Genomic DNA, 12,409 nt, shown 5'->3' on the forward strand with positions numbered 1-12,409 from the left:
CTGTCTCTAAGTCAACAGTAAAGAGAAGACTCCATGAAAGTAAATACAAAGGGTTCACATCTAGATGCAAACCATTCATCAATTCCAAAAATAGACAGGCCAGAGTTAAATTTGCTGAAAAACACCTCATGAAGCCAGCTCAGTTCTGGAAAAGTATTCTATGGACAGATGAGACAAAGATCAACCTGTACCAGAATGATGGGAAGAAAAAAGTTTGGAGAAGAAAGGGAACGGCACATGATCCAAAGCACACCACATCCTCTGTAAAACATGGTGGAGGCAACGTGATGGCATGGGCATGCATGGCTTTCAATGGCACTGGGTCACTTGTGTTTATTGATGACATAACAGCAGACAAGAGTAGCCGGATGAATTCTGAAGTGTACCGGGATATACTTTCAGCCCAGATTCAGCCAAATGCCGCAAAGTTGATCGGACGGCGCTTCATAGTACAGATGGACAATGACCCCAAGCATACAGCCAAAGCTACCCAGGAGTTCATGAGTGCAAAAAAATGGAACATTCTGCAATGGCCAAGTCAATCACCAGATCTTAACCCAATTGAGCATGCATTTCACTTGCTCAAATCCAGACTTAAGACGGAAAGACTCACAAACAAGCAAGACCTGAAGGCTGCGGCTGTAAAGGCCTGGCAAAGCATTAAGAAGGAGGAAACTCAGCGTTTGGTGATGTCCATGGGTTCCAGACTTAAGGCAGTGATTGCCTCCAAAGGATTCGCAACAAAATATTGAAAATAAAAATATTTTGTTTGGGTTTGGTTTATTTGTCCAATTACTTTTGACCTCCTAAAATGTGGAGTGTTTGTAAAGAAATGTGTACAATTCCTACAATTTCTATCAGATATTTTTGTTCAAACCTTCAAATTAAACGTTACAATCTGCACTTGAATTCTGTTGTAGAGGTTTCATTTCAAATCAAATGTGCTGGCATGCAGAGCCCAACTCGCGAAAATTGTGTCACTGTCCAAATATTTCTGGACCTTACTGTTTTTTAATATAACCGATAAAGCATGAGTATACATGACAACACCTACCGTAAAGTCACCAACAGTCGTTCCTCAGGGGAGATGCTGAGGTGCATAGAGGTGTCCTGATGCTTTAAACGATGGTACACAAGGCCAAGGATGTTGTCAAATGAATTCATGGTGAGATGGCAGTAGGCTTGGAATTTAGGAGGAAATTTCTGCATTTCTCCATATAAAATATTAAAATGCCCATGTGTTTTCCTGAGCTTCACAAGGGGGTGAATCCACATCCTTTTCTCCAGTGGTGGCTCTTCTTCAGTCATATGTCTCCTAACCCCAAATCTCCTAGATATCAACCTATCAACCAGAGCAAATACATGGTTGCTTCATTGGAGAGAGACATTTTGGAGTGTGTCTAATGTGAGAATGAGCTCTGAAGCCATGTTTTTAAGGTGTTTTAAGCAAAATAAACAAATTGGGTAGTTAATTGACCAATTTAACACACCAGGAGCACATTTAGATGGGCTAACAAGGTTATTTGTGTGAAAATACGGATCTGAAAAAGCAGACGGCACACGGACTGCACACGTACGTATTTTGTGTCAATACGGATATACCACACGTACACACGGCTCGCATACGCCATCACACGGATGCCACACGTACGCCCCAAAAATACGGAACACGGACCCGAAAAACGGACCGTGTAATACGGACTTTTTTTGCAGAAGTGTGTTTTAGGCCTCAAACATGATAAGTACAATTAAACTGATGAATGAGAGTAATGAACAACAGCTAGAAGTAAATTTAGGATTGAGTATGTTTGAGATGGAAGGCCACAGTGCTGCTCATGTAACTGAGGAACAAACAGCTATTACAACAGAAGAACTGCAAAATGATACTTTAGAATTAGATGATCTTGTTGAAGCTGCTTCAAAACACTTTCATATTCATCACATGCGCTGTGTTGTGCACACGCTACAGCTGGCAATAAGAGATAGTCTGCAAGAGGGACATGCTGGAAATCTGATTGGAAAAGTGAGGAAAATTGGTTATTGCCGCCAGAACCCCTAAAATTGATTCCATCTTGAAGAGACGTGCTGGGAAAGGGGCAATTGTCGATCAAGCCACTCGGTGGGGCAGCCCTTATTTAATGATTGAGTGATTGCTTGAACTAAAACAGTTTCTTATAGACATGGCGAACCCTCAGGTAACAATAAGTGAAGGTCAATGGACACAGGTGGCTGCATTGATGGAATTGCTTTATCACCCATTTACTGTGACTAAAAAATTACAAGCTGAGGATATAACTCCGGGCATTTGCATAAGGGAGCTAAAGAACTTGCTATTTTGCCTGTCCCAAACACGAGGTTTAATTGCAGATGGCATTTCTGCTTCAATGAAACGGAGAGAGACACAGCTATTGGACAATAAAATTCTTCTGGCAGCTGTGGTCCCAAGTCATTGTATACTGCTTGATGATCAACATCTTACTAAAGGAAAAGAAGCTCTGGCTGAGGTAGCAGTTAGGATGAGTGGCCTACAGGACTGCCAGACGCAAGAGGACTTGGGTCCTGACAGTGCTACTGCTGCCATATCTTCATCCTCATCAGATGAGGAGTTTAACTTTGACAAGTATTTGGATGACATGGAGCAGGCAAAGTGTTGCCGCAAGGAAAAAGATTTTCACTCCATCTCCTATAGCAAGCAGATTGACCAGATTTCAGCAAAATTTTTCTCTTGCTCTCAAAGAAATAGAAAAATTCAACCGTTCATCAAAACTGACTGTGCATGAGGCAATTCCTTTATACCCGGAAATTGTTAGAGATGTTGCCCATGTGGTTACGGCTTTGCCACAAACCCAAGTTAGTGTAGAGAGGTTGTTCTCTAGCCATAAAATTATTAGGTCAGATTTGAAGTCATCTGCGAAGGAGGATCTGATGGAGGCAATTCTATTTCTTAGAACAAAGTCATAAACACAAATGTTATTTAGTATATTTTTGTTGAAAACTGTTTTTTGCCACTTACATAGTTTATTACAGTGTTACATATTATATACACAATATATATATATATATTTATATATATATATATATGTAACCTATATTACATAGGGTATTACTTACAGTATTTACAATTTATTAGTTTTTTGTGTTCTAAAGTTGTATTCCAATAAATATATTTTATGTTCTATCTAAATATCTTGATTACTGTACCATACAACTGATTAAATGTCTGATGTTCACATTGTACTACAATAAATTTTTCACTTAAATATAAGCAATATATGTGGGAGTCGGAGTTGTGGAGTCGGAGTCGGTGCAAGGGAAATTGAGGAGTCGCAGGTTTGGTTTACCGACTCCACAGCCTTGGCGGGAGCCACGAGTACCGAAGAACCTCATGAGTGGGGGAGAGAAGATGGGTCTTGAGGGAAGCTTGAGGGGGGGTTCCAGAAGTTCTGAGTGCCCCACCACCAAATCAGCTTCAGGGATCCTTGCTGAATTAAAGGAACTGCACACTCATATAAAGGCCATCCCCACCAGGGAGGATATGGAGGCTTACATAGCCAGGCTGGAATCTGCTTACAAAGAGGAACTGGTGGCCTTAAGGGGAGAGGTGGAAAAGAGAGAGGCCCAGGGTCAGGTACATGATGGGAGACTTCAGGCCCTGGAGGCAGCGGCCCAGGATCCGCAAAAGCTACTGATCGGCATTCCCACCAACTGTAGTATTTAATTGAAGCTATGGATGATGCAGAAAATCGAGGGAGGAGAAATAATCATAGAGTGTGGGAGCTCCCGGAATCCATAGAGTCCAGGGACCTCCCTGCCACTCTGCAAGCCATCTTTAATGACATCTTGGGAGAACCTCCTAATAAAGATCTGGAGCTTGACAGAGCTCATAGAGCTCTGGGCCCTAAACCTGCAGAGCTGGCTTGTCTGAGAGACATTATATGTAGAGTGCATCGATATGTCCTGAAGGAAGCTATTAAGTATAAGATCCATAATGGAGCTTCGGTGTCCTTTCAGGATAGAAATATCTTTATCCTCCCGGACCTCTCGTCTCACCTTACAGAGGAGAAGAGCTTTGAGACCCCTTTTGGATATGTTGTGTGCCTATAATTTTCCCTATAACTGGGGATTCCCCTTTCGTCTCCAAGTACGTCATGCGGGACACTTGCATATCCTACTGCCAGCATTTACCAGGGCTCTGGACATATCTATGGTCAATATCGAGGACTGACCTGCCTTCCCGCTGGGTCCTGAGGTTGGTGGGACCCGGGAGGGGCGGGTGGTTGTGGACCGAACGGGAAGGAGAGAACGGGTGGGTCTGCATCCCCCTTGAGGGAACGAGGGGTTTCCTGAGAAGGTGGTAATTTTTTTTTTTTTTTGCTTCTAGATGCTCAATTGAGACTATGATCGTGTCGTCACTCTGACAATCGTTATGATTAGTTATATGGAGGGTGAAATCACTATTTTGTTGATGGCATTGAAGCCTTATCATAGATCTCTTACTCTAACCTTAAGGTACCGTCACAATAAGCAACATCGCTAGCAACATCGCTGCTGATGCACAACTTGCTAGCGATGTTGCTTAGTGTGACATCCAGCAACAACCTGGCCCCTGCTGTGAGGTTGTTGATTGTTGCTGAATGTCCTGGGCCATTTTTTAGTTGTTGCTCCCCCGCTGGGAAGCACACATCGCTGTGTGTGACAGCAACAGAGCAACAACTAAATGTGCAGGCAGCAGGAGCCGGCTTCTGTGGATGCTGGTAACCACGGTAAACAGCGGGTAACCAAGAACCCCTTACCTTGGTTACCCGATATTTACCTTCGTTACCCGCATCCGCCGCTCTCAGCTGTCAGTGCCGGCTCCTGCTCTGTACACATGTAGCTGCAGTACACATCGGGTAATTAACCTGTTCTTTGCTGTTCTTTTCTTGTACTGTCTTGTCCTGATGAAGAAGGCGGTTATGCCTTCGAAACGCGTTGACTCGTGCCAATAAAGGAAAGGATTTTATTATATCCATTGGAATCGTGGTTTTCTAGTGCAGCATTCAACCCGGTTTTCTCTCAGCCATCTTGTGATCTACATTTTCTCCATCGGGGCTGCTGCTGACCACTACCGCATAATCTGCCTATATGCTTACATAGGAGTTGTGCCTGTCACAACCAGAACAGGTGAGTACCTGTCTCTATCTGTGTATCCCCTCATCCACCAGATAAGACCCTATTTTTGCGCTTGTCTCCTCCACAGTTCTCTCGCCTGACTTTCACCAGAAAAAGATTTGCTAGAGTGCAGGCCCCCATTGCCACTCCGCTATGTTGTAGGTACCAGGAGTGTCCAAATTTAAAGGTGTTATGGGTTAATACAAAAGATAGATCTTCCTCAATGAAGATGATCAAATGATCATCCTCACCTATCTTTCTCAGTGTATCTATTATGGTATCAATCCCTAACTTTTGCGGTATTCTGGTGAATAAGCTTTCCACATCTAATGATGACCAGCGGAATGTATCCTGCCATTCAAAATCTACCAGCTGTTTCACCAGATCTCCCGTATCCTGTACATATGAAGGGACTGATTTCAATAAAGGGTGTAACAACCATTCCAGATACTCTGACAAGGGTTCAGTTAGGGAACCTCTTAGGGTGAACTTTAATCAGAGATCACTAGTTGCCTACTGCCTGGCCTAATTGGTATAGACCAAGTGCATGCGTAAAAAATTCACACCAGACACAGTCGGATATGAAATCTCTTCTTGGTGACAGTAAAAATGGCACAGAACAGAGCGAGTACAAGCATGCGTCCTCTTGACATAGGCCAAGGCGTACACAAGTTCAGATATGCCCATTTAGTGGGACAGTTCATGGGCTAGCCAATGGGGAGATTTGTGTTGCTGTTGATGGGCGGGTCTGACTTCAATGGATGAATCGATGGTGATGGGAGGGACGTCATCTGGTGGATCCACGCTGATGGTTTGGTCTAATGTCATCGGGGGCCATTTTGGGTTCCTCTGAAAACTGACTGGCTTATGTATAGAGAATTAATTTTATTGAACACATTTCTCACAGTGCTCTATGTCCAGAGGTTAATTTAAGTATTTCATCTTATGGCTCTCCTCAACAGTCCCCCCTAAATACTTTATTAACCTTCTGACCCTACCGTGGTCCTCTAACACATCAGCCCTAATGCGTTAACTGCAACTTTTTTTATTTTTCTATCCGCTATACAAGCAATGCTAAGCCTTTGCCCCCGCTGATACAGATTGTTGATCAGAGAGTTGATCACATCCCGCACACACAGTTCACAGAGGCACAGGTAATGTCTCAGTCCTTAGAACAGACTATTTAATGCCGAAGGGCTCACTCAGATTTTGAGATTAATCGATTAGAAAGAGTAAGGCAATTGTAAGAATAAGCTTCTTACCGTTATGCTGCAGCTTTTAGCGTTACTGTTTCTGAAAGACTGATACTCAATCAACATCCGAGTGTTGTCCGCGTCTTCCGAGACTTTTCTACCTTAATACACCTGATTGTATCACAACTCTAATGGATCTTTTCTTGTCTCGGGTCCATAATCTACCACCAGGAGACCTTTAACAAGATTTCCCTTACGCATGGATCCGATTACCTTCAGTAACACAGAGTAGCACTTTTACGGCTTCAAATACCAACAAATAAGACAATACCAGTTACCTACAAGTGTATGTTATCCTTAAAAAGTCACTTAAACCCTTAAAATAATTGGTTGGTTCAGGTCAGATAATGTTTTTCCCACCATGAGCCCTTATTTGTGTAATGTTGCTGTACCCATTGTTCTCTTATCATGGATATTTCCCATGTTTAATCCCCAATCTAGAAATTCTCCATAAGGTTCCATGTGAGATAATCCAGCACTATGTGTGTTGTGACCCTCATTCTGCTGGTACGATGGATTCTTTACAGTGGTTGTTGTCTCCAGATGGGTTTTTCCTCAAGCTTCATGGAAATTGCTGTGGTCAGGAAAAGCTGGATCGGCCAATCTGATTCTGACTCATAGCTCTTTCTAACTTGTCTTTTTAGGATTACCCAGTCTCCTGGCTTGAGACCACGTGCTCCTGACACTGATTTAGGATTTGGAATTGGAGGATACACATGTTTAACACACTATATAGGCAGTTGTATAAGGCTCGTACATCACTGGTCAGGATATCACACTGTATCTGAAGTATCTATGAGAAATATAATCACATTCTAGGTGCTAAACCAAAAATATCTTATGTAAAGATCTAATTATTAAGGAAAACGAACATTTGTTACATGATTTGCCAGCGTCCACCATTATCTTGTGGATCGTTACATGTTTATGTTATAATCATTAAAATTCCAAACATACACCCATGTAACTATAGACACAATTAAATATTCCAATAAAGCAGGGGGCAGGGATTGGGGCAATAGCCCTAAACTCTCCCTACCTCGCAGCGGAGGTCGGCACACTATAAGGCGAATTGGCGACCCCGCTCACCGACGGCTCACCCTTCCTAGCCCTACACTGCTAATGCTAATACATGCTGCTAATATCAATGAGGAAATATAGAAACTGTGAGATACAGGGAATAAAGAGGTGTCAATATGCAATTATATATATCCAATTCATTCCCAAAGATTAAATAGTCAAACTCTATATTTTACATAGCTGTTTGGTAGCTTAAATCAATATGATACAGCAAATTCAAGGACCAAACCCTAAAAGAAATTAAATATCTCACATGTATAACATGTACCCACTGAATCAATATAATAATAAGGCTAGGTAAAGTCATGAGGAGATCTTGTCCAATCACAGACCCTCCACTGTCTAATTCACACTCAGACTAATAAAATAAACGCATATTTGTCAGACACTTAGCATGAAAGAAGCCCAATGCGTTTCTCCCCTCTTCACAATGGCAGACAGGGGTTCATCAGGGGCATCCCCAGGTACTGATCTCTATAATGACCTTTGCTATAGAATATGTACTTTTACCGCTTTTTAGGAACTCCATTTTTACATACCACCAGCATCATGAGTTTTTCAGCAGTAATGTTTTCCATACTGGATATGTTTCAGAGCAGGCCTGAAAAGAAATTCACACAACAAGCACAAAACTCACATAAACCTACTCATGGTAGATGTATATGACTAATCTGCAATCACTGGAGCAGTAGAGAGGATGAGGGGGTGTTTCTACGAGGTCTTTACAGTTTTTTCTACCTTAATAGGCACACATCTTACAAGACTGGAGGTGTCTGGCCACCTGGGTACTGATGCAGTGGTGCCGCCCATATCTTGTCCATCACAACACCTTTGTCACATGTGTTACCTGGGCGATTATTGAGTAGAGCGCACATGGCAGAGAAAGCTGACCGCCCTTGATACACAGACCTTCCTCAGTCAGATGGCTCCCTGCGTCTCACACTCCGTCCCTTGCTGAATCGCTTGTTCCTGTAGGGATTTAAAAACACAAGGAGTGACCAATGTCACGGATGTGACCGGAGCCACCGAGGTACTGGTACTGGTCTGCATATTGGTAAAGGACTCTCAACTCTAGGCCCATTCACTGCTTCTTTGTTGTCTGCACCTGTGCGAGCATCTCCTCCGGCTGCTGCCTATATCCACATTTTGACTATCTTACCCCCCTCTGCTCTACAAACCACAGTGATCGCAAATCTTCATCTCATTCTCCTATTCCGATGGTAGAGGAGCGAGTGGTTCGATTTTTATTACCTCATGTTGCGTAACCTCAGAATATCCAGTGTAGAATCAACCAGCATCTTGGTATCTGGATCCATCTACGAAAAAACTCAAAATCTGCATTAGCAATGGACTCATCTGAGACATGTTCAAAACGTGACGATTCTTGTTACATCAGAGCAATCATGAGATATATGTATGTCTGCTGTATCCTCCTCACAGATAAAAATATAAAGACAACTTAATAGAAAAACTCAATTTGATGAACAAATTAAAACCTTAAATAATATGTGTGATTTTTCCCATCATCTTTCCCCCCCTTTTTGAATCTATTATCCAAAAACATAATTAGATTAAAAAATGTGTGTGGCCCCGGAGCGCTACATTTAAGGCCGCTTTACACACTGCGATATCGGTACCGATATTGCCAGCGTGCGTATGCGCCCCTATCGGTTGTGCGACACGGGCAAATCTCTGCTCGTGTCGCACAACATCGCCCGGACCCATCACACGGACTTACCTTCCCTGCGACGTCGCTGTGACAGGCGAACCGCCTCCTTTCTAAGGGGGCGGTTCGTTCAGCGTCACAGCAGCGTCACTGAACGAACATCCTGCCCACCTCCTTCCTTTCGCATTGTGGCCGGGAGGCAGGTAAGGAGAGCTTCCTCGTTCCTGCAGTGTCACACGGAGCGATGTGTGCTGCCGCAGGAACGACGAACAACTTCGTTACTGCTGCAGTAACGATATTTGAGAATGGACCCCCATGTCACCGATGAGCGATTTTGCACGTTTTTGCGACGATGCAAAATCGCTCATAGGTGTCACACGCAACGGCATCGCTAAAGCGACCGGATGTGTGTCATAAATTCCGTGACCCCAACGAGATCACTCGGGCGATGTCGTAGCGTGTAAAGCTCGCTTTAAACATAAAAGTCACATTGTATAGATTGTACCTAACCGGGAACACCATAAATATCATGTTATGTGTAACCTTATAATGAAAAACTATTTCAATGGCTTTTTTAACCTTCGCTTGAACCACAGAAATCTGCATTACAATCTTTCTTTCTATAAAAAAGAAAACAGATGATTCAATACATTATATATCAAACACAGAATGCCATAAATCATCCACATACTTTTAAACCAAATTATTGTAATTATTAAAAAATATATTATTTATAAAGATTATTATTATTGTTATTATTATTAACAATAATAACGTAACACAACCTCTGGATAACAGACTTCTATGCTCGAATATCTATCAATAAATCTAAACATGTCCGCAGTTAATTTTTATTCATTTGGGATTAAATTAGTAAAATAAACTACCGTATTTTTCACTTTATAAGACGCAATTTTGTTCCTCCAAATTTTGGAGGAAAGTAGGGGGTGCGTCTTATAAGCCAAATATACGGGGGGGGTATATATATGCACACTGCAGGGTCCAGGGGAGGTGGAGTTCAGCTGTGGAGCGCTGCTGGGTGCAGGTGAACGCTGCGGGCGGCAGCGTTAGATCTGCTCCCGCTCATATAATAAGCACAGCCGCTGTCCATCACCGTGGTGCTGAAACCGCACCGCAGTGACGGGCTGGGGGAGCGGTGCATATTATATGAGCCTGTGCCCCCCTGTGATGGCACATGCCTCCCCTGTGTTAGATATGGCCCCCATGCTGCTGCTCATCCTAAAATAAAAAAGCTTTACTTACCCCCTCCAGCATTTCTCCCCGGTGTCCCTGCTTCCACTGTGATCAGGCACGCAGCGATGATCTCACTCTGCTGTGCCGATCACAAGACCGCACCGAGAACCAGGAAGTGGAGGAACAGAAGCACAGAGCAAGACAGGAGGGAGATCAGCGCTGGAGGAGGTAGGGAAAGAGTGTTTTATTTTACTATGAGCAGCAGCATGGGGGCGATATCTAACACAGGGGAATGTGTGCAATCCATAGGGGGCCATAGGCAGCACAAGGGAATGTGTGCAATCCATAGGGGGCCATAGGCAGCACAGGGGAACGTGTGCAATCCATAGGGGGCCATAGGCAGCACAGAGGAATGTGTGCAATCCATAGGGGGCCATAGGCAGCACAGGGGAATGTGTGCAATCCATAGGGGGCCATAGGCAGCACAGGGGAATGTGTGCAATCCATAGGGGGCCATGGGCAGCACAAGGGAACGTGTGCAATCCATAGGGGACCATAGGCAGCACAGAGGGACGTGTGCAATCCATAGGGGGCCATAGGCAGCACAGGGAACATGTGCAATCCATAGGGGGCCATAGGCAGCACAAGGAACATGTGCAATCCATAGGGAGCCATAGGCAGCACAGGGGAACGTGTGCAATCCATAGGGAAACATAGGCAGCACAGGGGAACATGTGCAATCCATAGGGGGCCATAGGCAGCACAGAGGGACGTGTGCAATCCATAGGGGGCCATAGGCAGCACAGGAGAATGTGTGCAATCCATAGGGGGCCATGGGAAGCACAGGGGAACGTGTGCAATCCATAGGGGGCCATAGGCAGCACAGGGGAACGTGTGCAATCCATAGGGAAACATAGGCAGCACAGGGGAACATGTGTAATCCATAGGGGACCATAGGCAGCACAGAGGGACGTGTGCAATCCATAGGGGGCCATAGGCAGCACAGGGAACATGTGCAATCCATAGGGGGCCACAGGCAGCACAAGGAACATGTGCAATCCATAGGGAGCCATAGGCAGCACAGGGGAACGTGTGCAATCCATAGGGAAACATAGGCAGCACAGGGGAACATGTGCAATCCATAGGGGGCCATAGGCAGCACAGAGGGACGTGTGCAATCCATAGGGGGCCATAGGCAGCACAGGAGAATGTGTGCAATCCATAGGGGGCCATGGGAAGCACAGGGGAACATGTGCAATCCATAGGGGGCCATAGGCAGCACAGGGGAACGTGTGCAATCCATAGGGAAACATAGGCAGCACAGGGGAACGTGTGCCAGTACAAGGTGGTTATTTTCAATATAAGGGGGCCATATCCAGATTAAGGGGGCTAATTTTAGGATGGGGGCTATGAGGGACATATACCCTATATGATTTGTTAGACGGACACTGGCATTATAAGATGGACCCCATTTCACATTAAAATAAAAAATCTCTTTTCCTTCACCAAATTTGGGGGTGCGTCTTATAATCAGGTGCGTCTTAAAAAGCGAAAAATACGGTATTTGCAATTACTTTTTCCACTATAATTTACAATGAATTAAATGTGGAAACCTCTTTTTTTTTTCTTTTGGCCTTTTTATGACAAAACAATAGATAGAACGAACCCCCCTTGTAACCTGAAACTCTAGTGGAAAAACCTGTATTTCCCTCCTCCCTCTGATCCCTTTGAAGCCATAAGCAAGCATTTTTTTTTTTTCTCTCTGCAAGATGCAAGTTGGGGTCCATCCTTACCTTGGATATATTATGGTTATTTATTTTATTTTAATTTATTTATGCAACTCTCAGGATCAATCTATCAGATCCACAACTGGAATATTTATCCATTTTCATCAGATCTGTTTTAAGGTACGTTTATTCCAAGGTTTTTCTCTTATTCTTTTATTGCTTACTAATTAATAAGTGATTGTCCTGACTCAATCCAACCCGCACACTGTATCTAAATTAAGTGTCTTCCACAAATACCCAATCATTCAATATTCCATCTTTTAGTACTATAAACGTTT

General features: G+C 43.7%; 1 protein-coding gene across 1 annotated transcript in view; it reads left to right on the forward strand.

The window, feature by feature from the left end:
- Positions 1-12,409, forward strand: part of GNG4 (G protein subunit gamma 4) — a 297,215-nt gene that overhangs the window by 141,125 nt on the left and 143,681 nt on the right. The gene's annotated exons all lie outside the window — the stretch shown is intronic.

Source organism: Anomaloglossus baeobatrachus, chromosome 3, assembly GCF_048569485.1.
Source record: "Anomaloglossus baeobatrachus isolate aAnoBae1 chromosome 3, aAnoBae1.hap1, whole genome shotgun sequence".
Taxonomy (NCBI): domain Eukaryota; kingdom Metazoa; phylum Chordata; class Amphibia; order Anura; family Aromobatidae; genus Anomaloglossus; species Anomaloglossus baeobatrachus.